The 24,867-nt window shown below is 30.0% G+C and overlaps 2 protein-coding genes across 6 annotated transcripts in view; both read right to left on the reverse strand.

The window, feature by feature from the left end:
* Positions 1-24,867, reverse strand: part of raskol (Ras GTPase-activating protein raskol) — a 449,557-nt gene that overhangs the window by 124,508 nt on the left and 300,182 nt on the right. The gene's annotated exons all lie outside the window — the stretch shown is intronic.
* LOC114936081 (Ras GTPase-activating protein raskol) overlaps positions 1-24,867 on the reverse strand; it is a 60,714-nt gene that overhangs the window by 1,473 nt on the left and 34,374 nt on the right. The window contains exon 4 of one of the 3 annotated variants that reach the window (XR_014925523.1): positions 22,346-22,494. The exons of 1 other annotated variant lie outside the window; for it this stretch is intronic. The gene's annotated coding sequence lies outside the window, so the exon portion shown is untranslated. Of the gene's footprint in view, positions 1-22,345; positions 22,495-24,867 lie in introns of those variants that run through there. One more of the 3 variants, XR_014925524.1, reaches the window with a different exon arrangement.

Genomic DNA, 24,867 nt, shown 5'->3' on the forward strand with positions numbered 1-24,867 from the left:
ATCTGGCGTATAATGATATTGCGTAACCAAATTGTAGATTCACGCGAGCGCACTTTTGCACTGTGACATGTGATCGCAAACGCGATTTAAAGGTCCTATTTTCCGGCAGGAATTCACGTTTCGCACGAAATGCAGATAATTGCGTAAGTTATAGTCACGCAATGTCGGACTCGTGTTATGTCGAAACGATTTATGGATCCGAGTTCAAGTTATTCGCGATAGACACGCGCGATGACTTCACGCATTCCTCCATAAACGCGAATTATCTATGAAACTCAATTATTCGCGATATTAGTACAATTCTGAATTTTCAAAGAAGCAACATCTCAATTACACGAGGCCAATTTCAGATTTATAGATTATAATCTATAAATTATTATAAAATAATAATAATAATAATATAATAATAATATTATAATTATATATTATATTATAATTTATTTGTTCAGATTTTTTCAGATTTATAGATTATAATCTATAAATTATTATAAAATAATAATAATAATATTATAATTATATATTATATTATAATCTATTTATTCAGATTTTTTTCAATTTTATAGATTATAATCTATAAATTATAATATAATAATAATTATAATATTATAATTATATACTATATTATAATCTATTTATTAAATATATTTAATAAATATACAAATCTGTAATTAGTCTGTAATAAGTTTCATTTTTTTTCAACTAAATATAAAATTAATATTTATTTTCAGATATGCGTTAAGTTTAAGCTTATATATTATCACTTTGGATTTCAGTTCGATGCTGAAATATTGCCGAATTTCCGCTATGCAAATTAAATGATTAAATACAATCCCCAATTAAGGAAACAAGGAATTGTATCATCTGTATCTTGTTACTCGCTCAATTATTTTGCAAGTGTTGCGTGCGATTGATCGATGCATCATTTACATAGAACGCGTAGGGAGATATTGCATATGCATGTATGCACGCGTAGGTTTAGTGCGATTTTTAAGTAACTTGACATAGAACGTGTAATTAAAAATATGTATGCTTATGTATAAAAAACTATTTTCATCGAATTCTGCTGTCAATGTGGTTGACACTTCATCGATTGTCAAATTTGATTGACGAAAAATTGATTTTGAAAAATCAGTAAAAAAACCAACAAAGATCCAACTATTATAATATATAAGAATATCACGACGTTAAGTGTACTTTATTATGAAAAGATTATCAATATACAAATTACTTAATTATCACTGTAATTTTTCCCATATTTTTTAAAGTGAAAATACATATTAATGTAAAAATATATGTAAAAAAATATAGGTAAAAAAATATAGATAAAATTACTATTTTTATACAAAAGTCATATGTAATTGTAAATTGAGTATTTTTACTTTATTAGAAGTTTATTTTACAAGCATTTATCGATTTTATTTATAACATTATTTTATAGCATTTATATTTCATATGTGTAATTTCATGTTCTCAGTGGAATATTTTAATCTTGAAAATATATAAAAATATATTTCATACGAAATTACATATAATTTGTAATCTTCCAAATATTAGTAGCAATATTACATGATTATGCTGGGTCGGAAAAAACAGCATAATCATGTAATTTTACACAAATATATATTTCAGTGTAGTTATTTCTTCATTCAATTAATATGCTCAATCGTACGTGCACATTTATGTCTCCTTTATAAATCTCAACGATTGCATTCGAGAATTATGAAGTGGGGTTCGCGTGTAATTTACATAGATTGCGATTAAATTGCGAAAACGGAACCCTTGTTTGCATAATATCTACATTTCGCGAAATATAGAATAAAATAGAAAGGACAGAATATCTCGGTATATTTATCTAATTGTAACACATACAGATTAGAGCTCGTAATTATCGATTAATTCGATTAATCGATTAGAATCGAATGTAATAATTAAAATCGATTAATCGATTATAGTAATTATTCAATTAATCATTTAATTTAAAGCAAAATCAATTAGTCGAGTATCAATCCTTTCTTTCGATTACAATCGATTAATCAATGTCGAATTAATACGAAAAAAAAAAAAGCGCGAATTTCAAAGACCGTGAATCAATGAATTTGTCATATCGCGCGGGTTGTTGAGTTTTAATAAATTTGAGTGAAGGATCTCGATTACGAGGTCTCGACGTAACATCGCGAATATGATATTCGTTATAACCACCTGTTGCTCATAAACTGCAGTTAGAAACAAATACCTAAAGATACGAATCCGCATTCGCGTTCATCTCGCGGAGCTTAATTAGCGATCGACGAGTGGTCCACGGTGAATTAAATATTAATCAGACGCGATGGCTCGAGAAGCGTCGCAATAATAATAATAATAATAATAAACGGTATCACGCGGATATACATTATATGTATAACTGTTTGCGCGCCCGGGAAAATAATCGCAATCGCGAAAGAAACCCGATTTACGACATGTATCGATGCGGAAAGAACATCGGACCAAATGGACCGTGTTCAAAGTGTATTCCCGTCTCCTTCACATTCCTAGATTAAGTGCAACCGTATAAGTGATACGACAGAAATTTCTGATCATAAATGAAAATGTATTACCTACATACTTTTTTAGGTAATTATAATTTTTTTACAATTTTATAGAACGTATTAATAAGTATTAAAAATATATAATTTCTTTTAAATAATATTACAACATTAATAATATTAATACTATATATAATTAATATATATATATATATATGTATATATATATATATATATAATATATAATAATAATAATATTAATATTTTTGACAATAAAAAAATATGATTATAATTGAAGATGTACCTATTTATAATATATAATATAAATATAATATAATATATAATATAATATAAATATAATATAATATATAATATAAATATATAATATTAATTATATATATAATATATAATAATAATAATATTAATATTTTTGACGGTGAAAAAATATGATTAATTGATGATGTACCTATTAATAATTGTGAGACAGATGTCTGCGCGAGCTCTGTAAAAAGCTCATTAATTATCCCATCGTAGTCGCACGTAAATGACCATTAGGTTGACTCATTAGAACACCGCGATCGCTCTTTAGTCGGCGATACAGAGAGAGATTTATGAACTTTGGCCGAGGAATGTCAATTACGAAGACACCGCGCGCGATTCAGTGTATATCCGAAATAACATTCGAGCGCGAGCTTTCGTTTTCGTCGATAGATTTCGTTTGTTCTCGAGCGACGACGTCGACGAAGCGCGGAATAAATTTCGTGGAACTAATTAACGCGTTCCCCATCCGCGTTCGTTAGCCCCGGTAATTCAGAGCGGATCGATGTGAGAGCTAATTGCGCTAATCGCATAGGCTTACGACGATTTACGGCGTGACGTAAATGCAGTTATATTCTCGAGACAGAAGCTGCGTTTTCCGTGTTCGCGAGAATCGGGAGGCAAAACACGGGAAATATTTTTAGCATAAAATAAGTCGAGTTATTATTTGTGTTAAATATTATTGGAAATTTAATACACTAAAAAAAACATTATTTAATTCAAATAAGTAAGGTATTCACTTCAATACTGCCAAATAAATCATTTATTTGAAACTAATAATATTTATTTGATATGAAAAATATTTATTTGAAATAAAATTCTTTTCAAAACAAAATATTTATTTAAATAATAAAATAATTTCCGTGTCGACGGTGAAATAAAATTGCAAGGTTTATTATGAACAACCCAACTGTCAAAAAATATTTATTTGTTTCAAATAAATGATTCATTTGGCAGTATTGAACTAAATATGTATTAATTTAGTCATTTTTATCAGTGTAGAAATTTAATTTAAATTTCTATTTAAATTGATAGATATTTTTATGAAGGAAGAGAGAGCCGCGATGAGAGAGATAAATCAAATACGAGGTAATTGCTACTTCATTCATGCGTTTGAAACTTAATGATATACGCTTCTTGTACGATTAGAAAATACTAGGCAAAGCTTATCAGAATATTCATAATTAAAATAAAATGAGGTCGCAAGAGCGGCTTCACAAGTGTATATTTGTGAAATTACACGTTGCCTCACGCGCTTCAGGAAATTGAATTTAATTATTGGAAACGCGTAACGAATTTAATTATAGTTACTGTTTGCGAAAAATGCGACATCATTCTCGAGTCGCGCGAAAATATTTTGATAATTAATTGGACGGAAATTAGAACATTGCTTTAATCGCCGCCGATCAAATTCTGATACCACCTCTGATAAAAATGTAATATTATTTTAATTTTTTTTTTTTTTTTAACCTTAAATGAAACTAATAAATCGCTTTTATTTCTCGCAACCATATGTAGAAATAAATCACGATATTGTCACGAACAAATGATCGATCGAAACAGGTATTCGAATTGCACCTTACGTGGAGAGACATGGAAAAAAAGAGACGAGAATTGTGCGTATTTTTTGTATCTATCTCGATTCGAGATGGATATTGTTGACTGAAATATTTTACAATCGCGCGGATCTTTTTCTCGCGAAATTGCTGTCAACTATGAATGATGTTCTTTGATACAATTTTATTGTCTATTCTACAATAGATAGTTTTATCGCGATGGGATTTTCGCACAGTAGGTATTATTTTTGCCTTTAGAATCATAAAACTGTTACGTAAAAAGACTTGTGTCATTCTGTGATTTCAGATCCAAACATATAACATTGTGTTAATTAACGAAATCTAAGATGCAACGATGACTGTATACATTTTTATACGATGTAATTACGTCACAAGATTCAATATGCATTATTATCAAGCTTGTCAATATACCAGTATAATTAATTAATAGCAAGATTTTTAATATTTAATTAAATATAATATTTTAATAATTAAAAAAATATTTTAATAATTATATATTTATTATGCATATATTTTATGCATAAAATAAGAATATATTATTTGTAAAAAACACATAAAACAGTTATCAATTTAAAAAATCATAGCTGTGCATTTAGAAATATTTCTAAAAAAATATTGACATAAGTATAACTATAAACAAATATTTTTCGCTTTTCAAGAAGAAGAAACAAAAATATTCTAATCTAAATTTGACAAATAATTATTTATAAATGCATATGTATCTTATATTAACAAAATTAAACAAAAATATTTCTTTATTTTCTTCTACAATTGTCAAAATTTCAATACCTTTAAAAAATCACAGCTGTACATTTAAAAATATTTCCAAATTTTGAAAAATATTTTAATAATTATATATTTATTATGCATATATTTTACAGCATAAAATAAGAATATATTATTTGTAAAAGTTATCAATTTAAAAAATTATAGCTGTGCATTCAGAAATATTTCTAAAAAAATTTTGACACAAATATAACTATAAACAAATATTTTTCGCTTTTCAAGAAGAAGAAGAAACAAAATATTTCTAATCTAAATTTGACAAATAATTATTTATAAATGCCAAAATTAAATAAAAATATTTCTTTATTTTGTTCTACAGTTGTCAAAATTTCAATACCTTTAAAAAAATTACAGCTGTGCATTCAAAAATATTTCCAAATTTTCGCACACACATATATACAAAAACAAATATTTTCTTTCGATTTTCAAGAAAAAGAAGACACTAAAAATATTCTCATCTGAACTCGACAAATCATCGATGTAATTTACAATACAATATTGCAAAATCCCCGCGTTTCGCTCAAAGGTTGAACGTTCGCGATATCTTTTCGGTCTCGTTGGTTGCTCTGTCAAAAGCCTCTCGTTGGTCATCGCGTCTCGGATCTCTTCTATTTTAAGCCTCGTTATATCTTTAACCTAACGAAACCTCGGCAAATATTCTGTTCCCGCTTTTAAGACTCTCTCTCCTCGTAAACAACCTCGAAATTCAGTCTCACAGTAGCGCTAAATATGCCGGGTTCCATTGATCCAAATCCGTTTAATCGGATTACGTCGATCTCGTCGATTGACATGCTAAGAATCTCTTCTCTCTTGCTCACTGGACTGGATATAGAAACGCGATCTGATGAGCTGTTATACAAAGTCTCGATAATAAAACGGCGGTTAGAACCTTCGTCGAAAGAGTATGATCCGTTATACGCCCGTAAACTCACGGAAACGATAATGATCCGTGAAAGCCGTATAACGCGAAAGATGATACATATATATATATATATATATATATATATATATATACCTATATAAACATAAAAAAAAAGCCGCGCCCGTGAACTTTACGGAGGAGCTGGAGGTGGATCTTTTAGTCTCCTCGCCTTCGTCGATCGAAGTTTACTTTAAATATTTCAAGGATTGCTTGACAAACTCTCGAGTTTCTAAAGGGCAGACTGCTGATAGTCGCGTGCAATTAAAAACAAATTGTATTTAAGCTCCATGAATTTCAAATTCGCAAATGCATTATTTATTACGTGTAAGATCGTCGTAATATGTGTAGGAGAAAAAAAGAGATTATTCGATATACTCCAAAAATGCACGAAAATTATATTGAACATATAATATTATGTTTAATAAATAATATAATTTATATTAATAAAAATAATAATTTATATATATGTATAAAAAGTAATATATATATTTATATATATAAAATATTTTGTTTTATTCTGTATTAAAAAAAATGTAATTTATACATTTCTTATCTTACTTTAAACTAAAATGTTTTAATGATCGAAAAATTATCAGCATGAAAAACTCTGCCCAACCGGTGTTTCACATTGCGTGATATATTTTTAATTTTTTACAAAATGCATCGTGTGAAAGATTTCACGGTTTGTAATTCCATCTAATACAGAGAGAAAAAATATTGCGAGAGAAAATGTTTACTGAAAATCCACTAACTAGAATGCAGCGAGCATTTTGAGACTGACGTTGAAGCGGATGCTCGAGAAATGCTTTATGCGTTGTTAGTTTGCCTAAATTGAAACTGGGGATGAGTTCATTCAATTAAATTCGCCGTCATAACCGTGAATAGCTAATTCTCTGGAAGCCAACAAAGAGTTGACAACTTGCAGATGTGACGTTGAAGAGATTAGTAGTGTCACAAAAAAATGTGTGAAAATGAAGTAAAAATTTTCCCACCAAAAAACATTTCAAGGTATCCAGCAAACTCAATGAAAAAAATTCTCTGACTTTTTCAGATTTTCCAAAACCAGAAATTCATTCTTTTCCTGACTTTTTAGTATTATTATAGTCAATATATAATAGTCATATTATAGTCAATATATAATAGTCATATTATAGTCAATATATAATATAGTCATATTATAGTCAATATGTAATATAGTCAATATATAATAGTCATATTATATATATTGACTATAATATGACTATATTACATATTGACTATAATATAAGTCAATATGTAATAGTCAAATTATATATTTTTTTTTCAAATATTAATCAGAGAAACTCTTATAAAATTCTTCGAATACCATATTGTTCCACGATTACCATGATTTTCAGAGTAAGTTTTAAAAGAAAATTCTCTCCGTGTATCATCGAGATCTCTCTCTTCTTCAACCGTACCTATAGATACGTAGGAAGAGACGGAAGAATTTCAACGATTTTTCTGGGACTCTTTCGATAAAGCCCACGTTATGGAAAATGTTACCCTCAAAAGCATGCACATTTATGACCGGAACAGTTTCTCGAAATGCACTTCGCGATTGAACAATGTCTGCGTGGATTCAACTGGCGTTACTACGTCGGTAAAACTTCGTTATATGAGGGAATTGTCGCAGATTGCTGGCGCAGACAAGGCAATAAAACTCGAGCCATCATGCCTGTATGAAGTTAGCCCCCCATTTTTCGAATTTTAAAATTTTAAAGGTTGTTCCAGGTTGTTCTAGACTTGTTCTAAATTGTTCCAAAAGATCAAATTTAAAAAATAAAAATTTTCGCGAAAAATGGAAAAAAACGATTTTTTGACCTGGCCCCCCATTTTTCGAAAATCGAACTTTTAAAGGTTGTTCCAGATTGTTCTAGTTGTTCTAAACATTGTTCCAAAGTGATAATTCCCTAAACAAAATATTTCACGAGATATAATAAAAAAATAGTTTCGTGCGCTAAAACAGTATTTTTACGTTTTCGGCTATAGTTATTATCTCTTAAACACCAAACTGTATATTTTAGCTAAAAACGAACAGAACAACCTGGAACAACTCTCAATTTTGCTAGAACATAATTTTAAAGAGTACTTTACTCTTGGAAATAAACATATTTTTGTTGTTTTTTCGTGTTTTTCGACCGATAACGACGTGACAGCGATCCCAAACTATAGAACAATTACGTACTGGCATAGAACAACTTTGAACAACTCTCAGTTTTGCTAGAACATTATTTTAAAGGGTACTTTACTCTTGGAAATAAACACATTTTTTTTGTTTTTTCATCTTTTTTGCCCGCTAAAGTCGCGATAGCGGTCCCAAACTATAGAACAATTACGTACTGGCATAGAACAACTTGGAACAACTCTCAGTTTTGCTGGAACATTATTTTAAAGAGTACTTTACTCTTGGAAATAAACACATTTTTTTTGTTTTTTCATCTTTTTTGCTCGCTAAAGTCGCGATAGCGGTCCCAAACTATAGAACAATTACGTACTGGCATAGAACAACTTGGAACAACTCTCAATTTTGCTAGAACATAATTTTAAAGAGTACTTTACTCTTGGAAATAAACACATTTTTCTTGTTTTTTTGTGTTTTTCGACCGATAACGACGTGACAGCGATCCCAAACTATAGAACAATTACGTACTGGCGTAGAACAACTTGGAACAACTCTCAGTTTTGCTAGAACATAATTTTAAAGGGTACTTTACTCTTGGAAATAAACACATTTTTCTTGTTTTTTTGTGTTTTTCGACCGATAACGTCGCGACAGCGGTCCCAAACTATAGAACAATTACGTACTGGCATAGAACAACTTGGAACAACTCTCAGTTTTGCTAGAACATTATTTTAAAGGGTACTTTACTCTTAGAAATAAACACATTTTTTTTGTTTTTTCATCTTTTTTGCTCGCTAAAGTCGCGATAGCGGTCCCAAACTATAGAACAATTACGTACTGGCATAGAACAACTTGGAACAACTCTCAGTTTTGCTAGAACATAATTTTAAAGAGTACTTTACTCTTGGAAATAAACACATTTTTCTTGTTTTTTTGTGTTTTTCGACCGATAACGTCGCGACAGCGGTCCCAAACTATAGAACAATTACGTACTGGCATAGAACAACTTGGAACAACTCTCAGTTTTGCTGGAACATTATTTTAAAGAGTACTTTACTCTTGGAAATAAACATGTTCTAGTAAAATTGAGAGTTGTTCCAAGTTGTTCTATGCCAGTACGTAACTGTTCTATAGTTTACGATCGCTGTCACGTCGTTATCGGTCGAAAAACACAAAAAAACAAGAAAAATGTGTTTATTTCCAAGAGTAAAGTACCCTTTAAAATAATGTTCTGGCAAAACTGAGAGTTGTTCCAAGTTGTTCTATGCCAGTACGTAATTGTTCTATAGTTTGGGATCGCTGTCACGTCGTTATCGGTCGAAAAACACAAAAAAACAAGAAAAATGTGTTTATTTCCAAGAGTAAAGTACTCTTTAAAATTATGTTCTAGTAAAATTGAGAGTTGTTCCAAGTTGTTCTATGCCAGTACGTAACTGTTCTATAGTTTACGATCGCTGTCACGTCGTTATCGGTCGAAAAACACAAAAAAACAAGAAAAATGTGTTTATTTCCAAGAGTAAAGTACCCTTTAAAATAATGTTCTAGCAAAACTGAGAGTTGTTCCAAGTTGTTCTATGCCAGTACGTAATTGTTCTATAGTTTGGGATCGCTGTCACGTCGTTATCGGTCGAAAAACACAAAAAAACAAGAAAAATGTGTTTATTTCCAAGAGTAAAGTACTCTTTAAAATTATGTTCTAGCAAAATTGAGAGTTGTTCCAAGTTGTTCTATGCCAGTACGTAATTGTTCTATAGTTTGGGACCGCTATCGCGACTTTAGCGAGCAAAAAAGATGAAAAAACAAAAAAAATGTGTTTATTTCCAAGAGTAAAGTACTCTTTAAAATAATGTTCCAGCAAAACTGAGAGTTGTTCCAAGTTGTTCTATGCCAGTACGTAATTGTTCTATAGTTTGGGACCGCTATCGCGACTTTAGCGGGCAAAAAAGATGAAAAAACAAAAAAAATGTGTTTATTTCCAAGAGTAAAGTACCCTTTAAAATAATGTTCTAGCAAAACTGAGAGTTGTTCAAAGTTGTTCTATGCCAGTACGTAATTGTTCTATAGTTTGGGATCGCTGTCACGTCGTTATCGGTCGAAAAACACGAAAAAACAACAAAAATATGTTTATTTCCAAGAGTAAAGTACTCTTTAAAATTATGTTCTAGCAAAATTGAGAGTTGTTCCAGGTTGTTCTGTTCGTTTTTAGCTAAAATATACAGTTTGGTGTTTAAGAGATAATAACTATAGCCGAAAACGTAAAAATACTGTTTTAGCGCACGAAACTATTTTTTTATTATATCTCGTGAAATATTTTGTTTAGGGAATTATCACTTTGGAACAATGTTTAGAACAACTAGAACAATCTGGAACAACCTTTAAAAGTTCGATTTTCGAAAAATGGGGGGCCAGGTCAAAAAATCGTTTTTTTCCATTTTTCGCGAAAATTTTTATTTTTTAAATTTGATCTTTTGGAACAATTTAGAACAAGTCTAGAACAACCTGGAACAACCTTTAAAATTTTAAAATTCGAAAAATGGGGGGCTAACTTCATACAGGCAGCCATCATTCGTTTTCATGGAGAACTATGCAAATGCATAACTTTTCATATTCTATCACTAGATTGAAGATATATCGCAAGATATTTATGTAAATGCAATTCAAGATAAAGATGTATAATATTTGATAATAGTAATGCATAATTTATTTCTCTTATTTAATAGATTAACTTATATTTTTGCAAAACAATAAATAATTCATAATATCAATACGTAAAGAATTTATTATATCAATACAATATTTCACCAATTGATATAATAAATCATTTATTGATTTGTGTTCTGCAAAAGATAAATTAATCTATGAATAGTAACAGAAATAAATTATGTACAATATATGGTCAATTTTTTATTTATTTATTTGTTATTTTTATGACAGTTTTTGAAATGTCATGCAAATTTAAAAAAAGTTATATAACATAATTATGGGGTTTCTGTTGTATAATTTATTTCTGTTACTCGATAGGTTAACTTATTTTTCACATAGTAAATTAATAAATAATATATCATTACTTTACAAATTGATATAATAAATCATTTAAATTACTATGCAAAAAAGATAAGTAATAATCTATCGATTAACAGAAATAAATTATATAGCAGAAACTCCATAATCATATTATATAACTCTCTTTTTTTTGCATGCCACTCCAAAAACTACCACCAAAAATAAAAAATAAATAAAAAACTAAAATCGACAATATTTGAAGACCATGAAGGCGAATAAAAAAATCGCAAAAAATTCAAGGATAATTTTGCCTATACATAAATGCTGAGGAATCTGAAATTTACTACATCTCCGCTACATCTGGAAGAAATGTATTCGCGCACGGACTATCTTCCGTTTTCTCGCACGTGCGCTCTCGCGAAAGGAACGTTTCACCGATACATTCCTTCTCGCCGTGACATAACTAACGGTGATCGGATCATTTTGACATGGCGTGCCGCAAAACGAATTCTTTTACGTAATCTCTCCCCGAATGCTGATAGAGATATATATAATACTTCCGGTGAAAACTCGACCGCGAACGTGATTTACTCTGTGGGGCCTGCAACCGAACTTATCGTTGACCCGAATAAGGGCCAAGAGGCCTTTTTCCGCCTTTGAAAAATTACGATCGCGATTTATGTTTCTCCTCGAGCATAGCCGTTTCGCGGATTTACGAGCTTATATAGTGGTGACATGCGAGGCAAGCACACACACACACACACATTTATAAGATATTTTCTTCGGCAAAGAGAAAAGTTTATGCCATAAATCGTGCGCAAGAAGAGACGCTTTTAGAAATTTCGTTTCCACTCGTGAAATTTGTGCAAAGCAAAGTTATATTACGCTATAAAAATAAAAGGTGCACTGAAAAAAATTTAGTTAATTCTTACAAGTATTTATTTCAATACTGCAAAATAAATTATTTATTTGAAACTGATAATATTTATTTGATATAAATAATGTTTATTTGATTTGAGAAATATTTATATAAAAATATTAATATCCATTTGATATAAAATTATATTTATTTGATATGATCAAAACAAATAAATATTTATTTGTTTCAAATAAATGATTTACTTGGCAATATTGAACTAAATATGTATCAATTTAGTCATTTTTTTCAGTGTGCTTTTTCTAGGCGCCAATATAGAACAATAATCGCGATTTTGACTTAACCTAATTTCCTAAAAAATAATGAAAGATTAAAACTGCCATATTTGGGAAAAAATTCTTTTTTCTTATCAGATATTAGTAATTGGAGTCCAATTGCATAAAAGTCGCTACAGTTTCATAATAAGCGTGCGAAAGACGTTTATAGTCGATACAGCCGGAAAAAGTTAAGTGTCGACAAAATCGTGCGCTCATGTCAGAATTAAAAAAAATATGTGTAACAAAGTTCGATGGCATCGGCAACGTTTTCGCTCATGAAACTTATTTATTCGTTGTACATATTTGGTTAATGAACCGCCTGCACTTGCCGCCTTTTACGTTCGCGCAATTGGATTTATTGCTGTACTCGCTACTCTCCTTTATTAAGCTAAAAAGGCAGTCTCTTTAGTAATAAGCTGGCTTGAATTTCAACATGATCTCTCTCGCAGAAACTTTTAATATTTATGTAAAAAGTTTAAACATAAACATTTTCTTGCTGTTTATTTTTATATACTTTTTTATAAAGATACAAATATTATTCATATATCAATTTTTTATATTCTCATTAATTATATATTTTTTTAATTCCGTCTGTACAAGTTGAATTTAATTAAATAATAAACCATAAATGCACATAAATATATCAAGATATATGTAAAAAGATCACTACTTACAATAAAAAAAAATTATTCTGTATATATGAAATCAATTATTGAAAACAAGCATTGACATTATCAAATATATCTTTGATTATATGTTGAATCATATAAGCTATTGTATCTTTATAACTGTATATATATATAGTATTCTCTATTGTAATGCTCTATCTTGCTTTCATTCATCAGAGACAAAATACAAGGCACGTTTTGATGTTTCAGAGATTATAGGGGTCGTGAATCGAAAAGATAGTAGCAGGCAAAAGTTCAATGGCCTAGCCTAGCTCATTGTCGTACATAAAATCTCAGTCGTACGGACCCGATCACGTATAGCACGCAGCGTATTATACATCGTGGTTGAACAAAGGAAGGCTGCAGAGAAAGCGAGATTCGATAATTTTACATCGTGAAATGCAAGTAAGCTGGTAAGCAGCGAATTTGTATTGCAAATAATCAATAAAACAAGTTACATTTTATTTATGACCCATTTTACAGCGCAGAAAAAAATGATTCCGCCAAGAGTAGAGAAAATATTAATAAATAAAATTTATTTATTTTTTCATTTTTTTAAATGTTAATATAACGTGCTATTAAATTATATGATATTATATTATATAATATATATCAAGTAATATTAATATTATATAATATATTATAATATTATAAAATGTTATGATATAAAATATTAATACTAAATTATATAATATAAATAAAATGCATTTCTTTTTTTCTTTTTTTTTCAATTTTTTAAATGCTAATATGACGAACTATTAAATTATATGATATTATATAATAATATAACATATATCAAGTAACATTAATATTATATAATATAATATTATAATATTATATTATATTAATATTATAATATTATAAAAAGTTGTGATATATTAAAATATCAATATTAAATTATATAATATAATTATATGATATATATTATATAATTATTGAAGATAATATAGGTGAAATATTATGTTAATATAATTTTAATAATAACTTTCGTATTTAAAGAATAACATTGCTATATTCCAAATAATTATCACCTTTATATACTTGCGCGAAGTTTATAGCTTGAGATTAAATGTGAAAGAGCATCCCGTGTGGGCGCTTGTCCCGGGACTAAACACTCCAACTTCCTGAAAACTTCTGGTTGTTATTGCGGAAGTTAATCTCGCGTCACAGTGTAGATGATAAACAACATTGTACGTCTGTAAGTAAGTTCGTAACGAACTTCCGCTGCCTTTCCTCCTGTATTTACTGATCTTCCGTTTGAAAACAACGCTTCATCATTTTCTATAAACTTTCTAAGACATTTGTAGTCGTTTATCATTTGACACACTTGGTCGAGTTCCCGATAATTAAACACGTAAAATAAAAATATAAAGTCTTAGCAAGGCAAAGATTTCTACAAACAAATGATTATATATGTAATAATTAAAATTTTCAAAGTTTTAATAATGTTTCCTATTTAAAGATAGCAATCTATTATGAGATATTTATAAATCGAATAAACAATCTCTTGATTAATTGATAATACATTATCAATATTTGATATTACAAATTCAAATATGTATTATATAAAGATAATATAATTATATTACGTAGAAAATATATAATTAATTTAATTAAATAATCTTATCAGAAAATGAACAGTTTGTTCCCTTAATTTTTAAAAAATATCTCAATAATTTCACGTATCGTGCGTCAAACATTTAAAAGTCAAAAACTTTAAAGAATCAAAAATACTATTAAATGTAAGTCGAATCAATCAGGGCCACCGTAAACAAAAAATCTATTATGTTAAAACGCAGATCGGCCAAGGAAAACTCATAAAAATTCATGATTATAAGCGCGATAACTTAATCTTCTAATTATCTCATCACGTTAAAGCAATTTAAAACGATGTTGACGTCATTTACTCTTTTATCCAACTGTAACAATCGTAAAAGGCTGCACTTACTTTTTGCGAGATTGAATTACAAATTTCCTATAATTACTTATTTTTTTCTAGATGCGCCGATTAATCTTCTCGCTAAATTAAAGCTGCTTAATTAAAATCGCTTAGTCTTTTGCGCGATGGAAACTGATAAAATTAAAGACGCAGATCTGAATTCGTAACAAAAAAAAGAAAGCTCTCTCCCTCGACCTCAATACACTTCTATTTACTTTACGATTCGCGCGACTCGCATCGCGGCGCGTTTCTAATTAATTGCCGATTTAATTTTTGCAGCAAGGATAAACATGTCAGCTAGCGTGTCGATACTACTTTTTCGCGCTTAATTCTATCATTACGAGAAAGTTTCAAGCGGGTAATATAAACGAGCCTTCTCGGAAAAAGTTCATCATTAAAAGAAATAAATAAATAAAAAAATAAAAAAACTGTAACGCGACAGATTCAACGAATAAAATCCGGTCGACCCTAGTTTCCTCGAGATGCACGGTAAATATATGCTGCGTGCTATATGTCTGACAAGTCGGAGGAGAAATGGTGTCGGGTACCTACGACGGTGCTTTTACGTCATCGAATGCAAAAGGACAGCGCCGGCACGAGATGGAGACAGACTTATAGTCTCTTATGCACGCCCCAAGAACGCCCGCAGACCCAGAGAACTTCAACCCCCGCGCATTTACGTGCGACGTGTACAAAGCTCTTCCTCCTCTTCCACCTCTTTCTCTGGCGCATTCATTTCCATTCATTTCCATTTGTCCGGCACTATCTGCCAAGGCAAAAGGAGCGGAAAATCGAGGAACAAAGAAGACGGATCCCCGAGAGTTAACGATCGAATTGAGCCATCTTTGTCGAGCGAAAGATTTTAAGACTGCGAGAATTTTTTTAAGAAAAGAATATTGTCTGTAAAAGATCGTGACATTAAATAATAAATACAAGCGTAAAAAAATTGTAAAATGATAAAAATAGTTACTCTCCTTTAACTGCAAACGTATATATAAGTTTTTATAAAAATAAATAAATAATTTTAATTTCTGTATTTTGCGGATAAAATTATTTTTCGGCAGCTCAATATTATCATATGTGCACTGAAAAAAATTTGTTAATTTAACTAAATATTATTTTGTTAATTAAACGTATAAAAATATTTAAATTAAATATAAATTAAATTTAAATTAAATATAACATATTAAATCTAATAAAACTTATTTATTTGACTTAATATAATATATATGACTTAATATAATATACATATTCAACTAATATATATTCAAATAATAAAATAGTAATATAGTTGAAAAGTTTAGTCAAGTTAACAAAGTTTTTTTTCAGTGTAACAGATAAAAAATCGTATGTTCCATTTCTTTTAATTAAGCGATTTTAATTATTTAATTATTTAATTTTAGCACAATAAAATGTATAACGCAACATTTAATAAAATGATTAGATAAACGGTTTTAATTTTGTTAAATCAACCTTGCTGCGCATCTTGTAAGAGCTATATTTGCATGTTCTATTAATAAAATCGCGCATTAAATAAAACCACACACACACAAGGTGAAGTTCTTCTCCCTTTCTCCCTGCAAAAATAGTCCCTTCGTTGACGACACATTTCTACTCCAATTGGCAGCGTGAGGGTTGATAATATGACATATATTCGATAACTAGGAATGAAGAGAGAAACAAAGCTTTCTCAGAGAAAGCATAAATACAGAAGATTATTAATAGACTTCCTATTAATTTATTTTACTCTCGCGCGTTACAACTTTTAAACATCAAAGGTTTTTGTATAACTTTCTAATAATAGAAAAGTAAAAATGTACACGGAAAAAAATGTGTTAAGTTAACAAATATTTATTATATTTCAATACGTTCAAATAAAACTTATTTGAAACAAATAAATATTTATTTGTTTTAAAAAGAATTTTCTTATATCAAATCAATATTTTTAATATTAAATAGATATATTATTAGTTTCAAATAAATGATTTATTTAAACGTATTGAACTAAATACTTATAAGAACTAAATTTTTCTCAGTGTACTTTATTCGGTAAAGAAAGATTTATGTAAAAATCTGATTTCTAATGTACCGTAAAAACGGTATCTCTGTCGGTGACACAAACGGAAGAAGCACTTTTATTTTAGATGTTATCCACACCGGAAGTTGCGATGCGGCTACCTGCCCGCACGGTGCTTCCTGTGTCGCGCGATATTTCGTCGTATCCTGCTGCTTCATTTCATGCTTCTCACTTCATATGAAATTCTTAACTCGACGTGTAAAAAAATGTTGCGCCATAATTTTCCATATTTTATGCGCTAGCAGAATATTTAAAATAATTTTCTCCCCTTTTCTTCTCGGTCTCAAAAAATTAAATATACCTCTCCCTTTATGGGAAGAAAAATCAGTCCTCGATCAGCTTTTATTTATTTATACATTTCGATTTAGATATTGATTAATGCAAATAAAATATAACAAAGATTTCAACAGTTAATATAAAAAAACGTATTAAATAAAAATAATTAGTAAAGAATAAAAAACAGAATCGTTCAGTTATTTTTAGAAATTTACTATTTTTTAGTTAATCGCGCAATAATCTTAAAAATAGTATATTTCATTTTGTACAAAGAAGTTTAGAAAAGTGGATGTATATAGTTTCACACATCCGTCACAATATAATTCTAAACTTCCAGGAACGTCTCTTTATCTTATAATTTCACACATAATTAAACAGGAAAAAGATATTTTTTCTTCGAATAATTATCGTGCTCCATAATATTCTCTTCATCATTGTAGTGCGAAAAGTTAAAAAATATAAAAATATTTTAAAAAACTATTACCATTATTTTGCTTCGTTATTATCAAGTGTGTGTACCGTCATATACAATAATAAAAATAAATTCCTCTATATTAATATATCAGAGATTTGTTGTGGCTTGAAATAAACTACACAGTTTAGTTCTTCAAAAAATTCCCGTGTAAGATAATTCGCCCGACTACATTCTATGCATATATAAAAGAGACGCGAAAAAAATGCAGACGTCAAAGGACCTATACGATGCCCCTTTGTCGGACGTTGCATGTAACAATCTCTCTCTCTCTCTCTTTTTTTTATAACAGCGCTTTATCTTTTATATTAAAAGTACTTCGTCCCGGACGAGAATAGTGCGGAACCGCGATCGATCGATCATTCGTGTTGTATCTCTCCTGTCTTTTTTCCGTGAAAAAATTTAAAAAAAAAAGGATATTCACACACATACATACATTCGTATGACCACAACTATTCGTTAAATAAAGACGATTTTCGTGCGAAATAAACTTTGTGTAAATGCGTGCAAACGTAAAGAAACGCTCGGACATATCACGACGAAGAAAAACTACGAAGTTTCTTCTAGTGGATATTCCAGCTAAAAGAGTTTATAACTGTCGACACACTCTTACGGTGAAAGAAAAATACAGCGGGAAATAGCGGATGCGAGAGCACGAAGAAGCGTACGGAGGACATGTATAACTGTAACGCGATACGCGAGAAGAATGTTTTACGCGAACGCGAGAAAAACCCCTGGAAAATTGTAAATAATTCAACATGATGCCAAGTGTAAAAATTGATACTTGCTCGATTACTTTCAATTATAGAGAATTAAACCAAAAAATATATCGCTCACATTCTTAATGTTTCATATTAATTATATTGATAAATATCAAATAACAATTATTTTTATTTTCATATTATTTTAATATTATATTACATTATATATATATATATATATATATATATATATATATATACATAGTATCTATAATATATTATATTTTATATATAATAGATTTATATAATATATAATGATATTATATTTAATATATTATATATTTAACATATTATATAATAATATAATACAATATTTATTATATATATATATATATACATAGTATCTATAATATATTATATTTATATATAATATATTTATATAATATATATATTATATATTTAACATATTATATAATAATAATATAATATTTTAATATAATATATCGTATATTTATTAAAATTTTCGAAACTTCGATTTTTTGTTTGTGCATAATTGTTCGTATTTCCGGATTTTCAAAGTTTTAAAAGAAATTTTTGTTAAAGTCTGCTTAATAATTCTACGAATTTGGCTTATACAAATTTGTGAACAATAGATTACTGCACATAGCGTATAAATGGCAAATAATCCGTCCTAAGTGAACAAAGCGCATTGTTACAAAGTTACAATATGTTGCCCCCGAGAACGACATTCTCATTCGCTTATTGGACCATTTGTTCCGCTGTGTGGAACTAGATTCGATTCCAACTCAATTTCAATGAGTCTACTAATTGTCAATTACTCGATTAAGCGACAGTAAAGTTTCGTCTACGATCACCCCAAATTTTACAAATAAATTTCGCGTGCGCAGAATAAAACTTTTCCGAGTAAACAAAAAACAGTAAAAATAAAAACAAAAGAATTTTCTGTTAAAATCCATATTTGTAATTGTAAAAAAAAAATATTGTAAGAGATATAATATCACAGTTGTATTTTTTACACCTTCGTTTTCAAGGGAATTCTCAGCTAACCCTAAGTTTTTCATTCCTGTTTTATCAACAAAATGTGACGTTAGATTCAGCTATAAATCTATTTATTGGTTATTGTTTTTGACCCAAAATTATAGAACGCTTCGCGCTTTGTTAATATTAATACTTTAATTTGTACAGGAAAAAGACTTATCAATCTGTATAATCTCATATATCTTGGTTACAGAATTATGAATTCTAAGAATTATATTCTAAGTGTCGATAAAACAGGAATGAAACTTAGATTCGCTTAGAATCCTCTTAATAACAGAAAAAAAATAAAGTTTCGAAGTTATAGCGTTAAATTATCGAGAATTATGTGTATATAGATATACATATATGTATATGAAATATATATGGGAATTTATAATTCTTTAGTTGGTAGAAGAACGCACCACTCATAAGCTACTTAAACCAAGTACTTTCGCGAAACAGCAGCGTTTTAAGGGCTCCCTCGTGTTCTTTCTCCCTATTTTCACGCGGTGGTATTACTTCGTCATGTAAATTCATTGCAACTAAAATACACACATAGTTTCTGAAATCCCGCAAAAATAAAACTCCCAAGGTGGCTAGTAACATGAAGCAAAAGCTTAAATAATAAATAAATACAATGCTTGTTCTAAAGCAATTTTAATCTTTGAAAAACTTATGCAACTTTATTTTAATTCATCTTTTTTTCAATACACCTAATAATATTTATTTTATCATCTTTAATTCAAAAAATATTTTCTTAGCAAATAACAATGATTTATATTTTAGAATATTTTCATATTTTAAATGACATAAAAAATTCATTAAAATAGTATGAAAAATGCCTACTGTTCGAGAAAAATTGACACAAAATTATTATAAAGTCTAATTGTATGTTGTCAGCTGTAACTCGCGTATTTTTATACTGTAAAGTTCTCTTTGTCGTTGGTGTGCTTTATTATCATCCTTTTATCGGCGTATGGCAGACGGTAATCATAAATAAAATCTACACTTACCAGGAAACGCGACAAGTAAAACGAAGATGGTATCTCTTAAATGTGCGCATTGCGCACGTAGCTTCCATTTTTCTGTTAAAATAGACGGAACGAGAAGAGCTTCGCAAAACACTACGCATTCTATGCATTCTACCGCGTATATAGTGCATAATTTTTTACGTGAAATTATGATTCCTGAAAAATGCATAAAAATTTATCATCGGTAACCAAAAGTGGAACTGACGATAAATAGAGAGATCTGTATATTTTATCTAATTTTATGTAAAACATGAATTTCCCGAGAATTATCCTAACATTTTCTCGATCCGCTTTTTATCTACCGATCACGAGCTAAATTCCACGGAATGTGCAAACGCACATCCTCGGTATATACATTTCATTCCGTGGCTCGTTATCTGCGTTAATTGGGAGCATAATCAATCATAAACTTGGAGCGAAAACATGGATTACAGCCACGTGGAAGCAACGAGTGATTGACACGGCAATATTTCGCGTGCTCGCGTGAAATTATTATATACATACAGAGAGAAGAAGACCCTTTTTTTTTATTTCATTTATCATCATCGTAATCGTCGTGCTCGTCGTTGGCATGTAGTACCTGCGAGATGCAATTTCCGGATTCGCGATTACACATACATGCTAACGCGAAAGCGCGGCCTGACGCGGTTAACGACTTGCACGTAATTGGCCGGGCTCGTCAGGACGATAATGCGAGAGAGCGAGTTTTAACCGGGTAAGTGGATCATGGGTCCCGTGGATAGAACCATTAACAATTAACTGTGTCGCTAGTGTCATTATAATTAACGCGCGCGCGCGCGCACGAGTCATCTCTTCACTCGACATTCTCCCGTTAGAGAGACACTAGAGCATAATTATCCAAATTCCAGTTACGCCATAAAAGCCCTTTCCGAGGCGCTAAAACTAGCGATAAATCGATGATCGTAAATAATTATGTAGGTAAAAAAATGTTAAGTCTTTCAAAAATGTCTCATAACATTAAAGTATTAATTGCGATAATATTTTGGTTATGCTTGATTTTTCAATTAATCTAATTTGTATAAATTATTAAAAAAAATATATAATATTAGGAATAAATATTTATTATATATATATTAAAAAATATATATTTAATCGATATTTGTAATATAATTTTTAAACTCGTTGTCAGATAAATATGATGCATTATTTGAAAGTAAATTAATGTGAAATAAAAATGACATTCTCAATTTCACACAGTGAATAATTTGTATATCTAACAATATTTAAAATATTATAATTTTATATTTAAAAATAAAATATATGATAACGTAACAGTTTCATTGACAAAGAGATTTTCTTTACACGATTTGTAATAATTTTGGAAATCAGATAAATATGCCGTGTTATTTCAAAGCGAAATAAAGAGAAATATCAAAAATTGACATTCTCGATTTCAAATTTCAGTGACATAATTTATATAACAATATTTATAAAACAAATAATAGTCAATATGTAATAGTCATATTATAGTCAATATAATAGTCAAATTATATATTTTTTCGAATATATAATTTTCCTATATCTATATGATAAATGAATTAAACGTTAAATCATGAAATTCTTGATATTTCTCGCTTCTTTCATCCTCGTTCGAGTGAAGAGACGACGCGTCGGAGAATGTTTGCCAATAATTCCGTCGTTAATATCCCGAACTTACCTCCTCCCACAAACTTGAAGGATCACAAGTGTCCGAAGAATCTCTCTTGATTCATCGGTGATGCTTCGCGTCGCCGGACACAATTTTATCGGCACACACGTGGTCACATTCGCGTCTGAGAACCTTCTCGCGTGCACAAAGTCGTCTCTCTGAATGGGACAAGCACGCCACGAGGGATCATGTATATGCGGAGTTAATTTTAATATGCGTTACACGTAGTCCAAAGGACGCCCCCTCGACGAGAGCTCGCACGCTGACAAATAGTTTTTATACCCTTCGGCACAGAGAGAATTTTTTCTCTTAAAATTTATTCTAAAAATCAACGGTATTGGAAGAATTTTATGAGTTTCTCGGATTAATATAAATTTTCGGCTTATTACCGAACACAATAAAATTTATAGTGAATTTTGCTGTAAAATGTAAGGAAAAATTCTCTCCGTCGTCAAACTTATCACGAAGCTGAAATAGATATCGGTGCAAGTTGGAGCAGTCGGAAGACTCGAAGCGAATTTTATTCCAAGCACACGTCCGTGGAGAAATAAGAGAGGAGTACGTGACATCGTTTGTCCTTTTCGTAAGTAAAAGTTCTAGCCTTCTAAAGTGATTATCGGAAATGTGGTTCCAGTAGGTTACATTATCGTTCCTCCAAGAGATTTTCAAGAGAAAGGATGCGAATGAAGCATACAATGATAACATATCGCTTTCGAGAGACGTGAGGATCCAGTTTGTGTATCGACTTTCACTTTACAAATTTCTCTGTCTCTCCCATCTCGATTTCCATAAATTCAAAATGATGCATTTTCTCACGCATACGATTGCACATTTTTGCCGATAAAAAACGATACTCTCGGCGATTAGAACAAAGAGACGTAAGCACGGAGAACCCGGCGTCCGGTTTCTCTCGTCCTTATCTGGGATGTCACGTGAACATATGACAAAAAGAAGGAGAGAGAAAGAGAGAGAAAGAGAAATAATTTCAACACGCAACTTATCTTGTCCGCCTCTCGACGTTACCGAACATTTCTCGGTTATCGCGCGACGTAATCTCTATCGAGAGCAGTTTCGGGACCATTCCGATAAGGTCCAATGTTCAATCCTCGATGAACGAAATATACGGACGAATCGCTGAAAGCACCTGCTGAAACGTGACTCGAATTCTGTCGTCGAAAGACTCGCACCTGCCGCCTGTGCAAACAGCAACGATATATCGAAGACCGATTTATTGATAAAAGATGAAATGATTCGATGCAACAGTGAAATGCATCTATAATTTACAAAGTGAATTTCGAACATAAAAAAAAAGATTTTATAAATTACAAATTTTTATTCCAATCCTCGCGCGCTAAATCTCTCTCTTTCAAATTTCATCCTAAAACAACTTAAATCATATTAGGGTGTCCAGCAGACTCGATGAAAAAAAATTTCCTAACTTTTTCAGATTTTCCAAGACCAGAAATTAATTTTTTCCCTGACTTTTTAGTATTATTATAGTCAATATATAATAGTCATATTATAGTCAATATGTAATAGTCATATTATAGTCAATATAGATATAATAGTTATATTATTAATATAGTCATTATTATATATATATATAATAGTCATATTATTTAACGATATTTTAATGTTAGTCATATTATAGTCAATATATAATAGTCAATAAATCGATTTTTAACAGAAAATTAGCGTGCTGGCAGTCAAGGAAAAGTTTATATTTATTTAATAAAAAGTTTCAAATTATTGAGACAAATATAGAATAATATGAAAAATCCAGATAAATAGTAAAATTTCCCGACTTTCCTGACAATTCCAGATTTATAAAATTCCCTGACAATGCCTGGTTTTCCCTATTTTTCTAACCGCTAGACATCCTGATCTATAATTTACAAAATGTATTTCGAACATAAAAAAATTTTATAAATTCCAATCCTCGCGCTAAATCTTTCAAATTTCATCCCAAAACAACTTCATTTTAAAATTAAAAATTAAAACCTTAATAAAAAAAATGCTTAATAATAAAAAATGCGCGATTAATTCACTATTAATTTTTATTAATCGAAAAAGAAAATGTCAAAATAGTGTTAAAATAGCTTTGAATCTATTTTGCTCTTTTTCCGAAAAGGAAGAAAGGGAGGTAGAAAGGGCAAACTGAACGGTTGGAGAAAAATCGTGTGCCAGGTGCAAGAACGTACGATAATGGCAGACCCCGGCAAGGTTCACATTATATATATATGTATATTTTTTTTCGTAGCTGTCAATAAGAGCGCCGTCAAATAAATCTATTTTTCATCGCGATAAAAGAATGAGAGCTGACGTTGAATGAAGATGATGTTTCGCTGAATCGGCTTCGACGAGACGAAACGATCGTGATAAATTCCGCCATAAAAATTTAAAAAAAATAAAAATAAAAAACAATTGAGAACGGATCCGAAGAGCAGAACAGTTTGATAGAATAATTTGCTGTAATGCAGATTCAATGAAAGAGGGGCGTATTAACTTTCGTTAACGGACAGGGACCCTCT

This window comes from Nylanderia fulva, unplaced genomic scaffold (assembly GCF_048542155.1).
Source record: "Nylanderia fulva isolate GAGA-0341 unplaced genomic scaffold, ASM4854215v1 Scaffold42, whole genome shotgun sequence".
Lineage (NCBI taxonomy): Eukaryota > Metazoa > Arthropoda > Insecta > Hymenoptera > Formicidae > Nylanderia > Nylanderia fulva.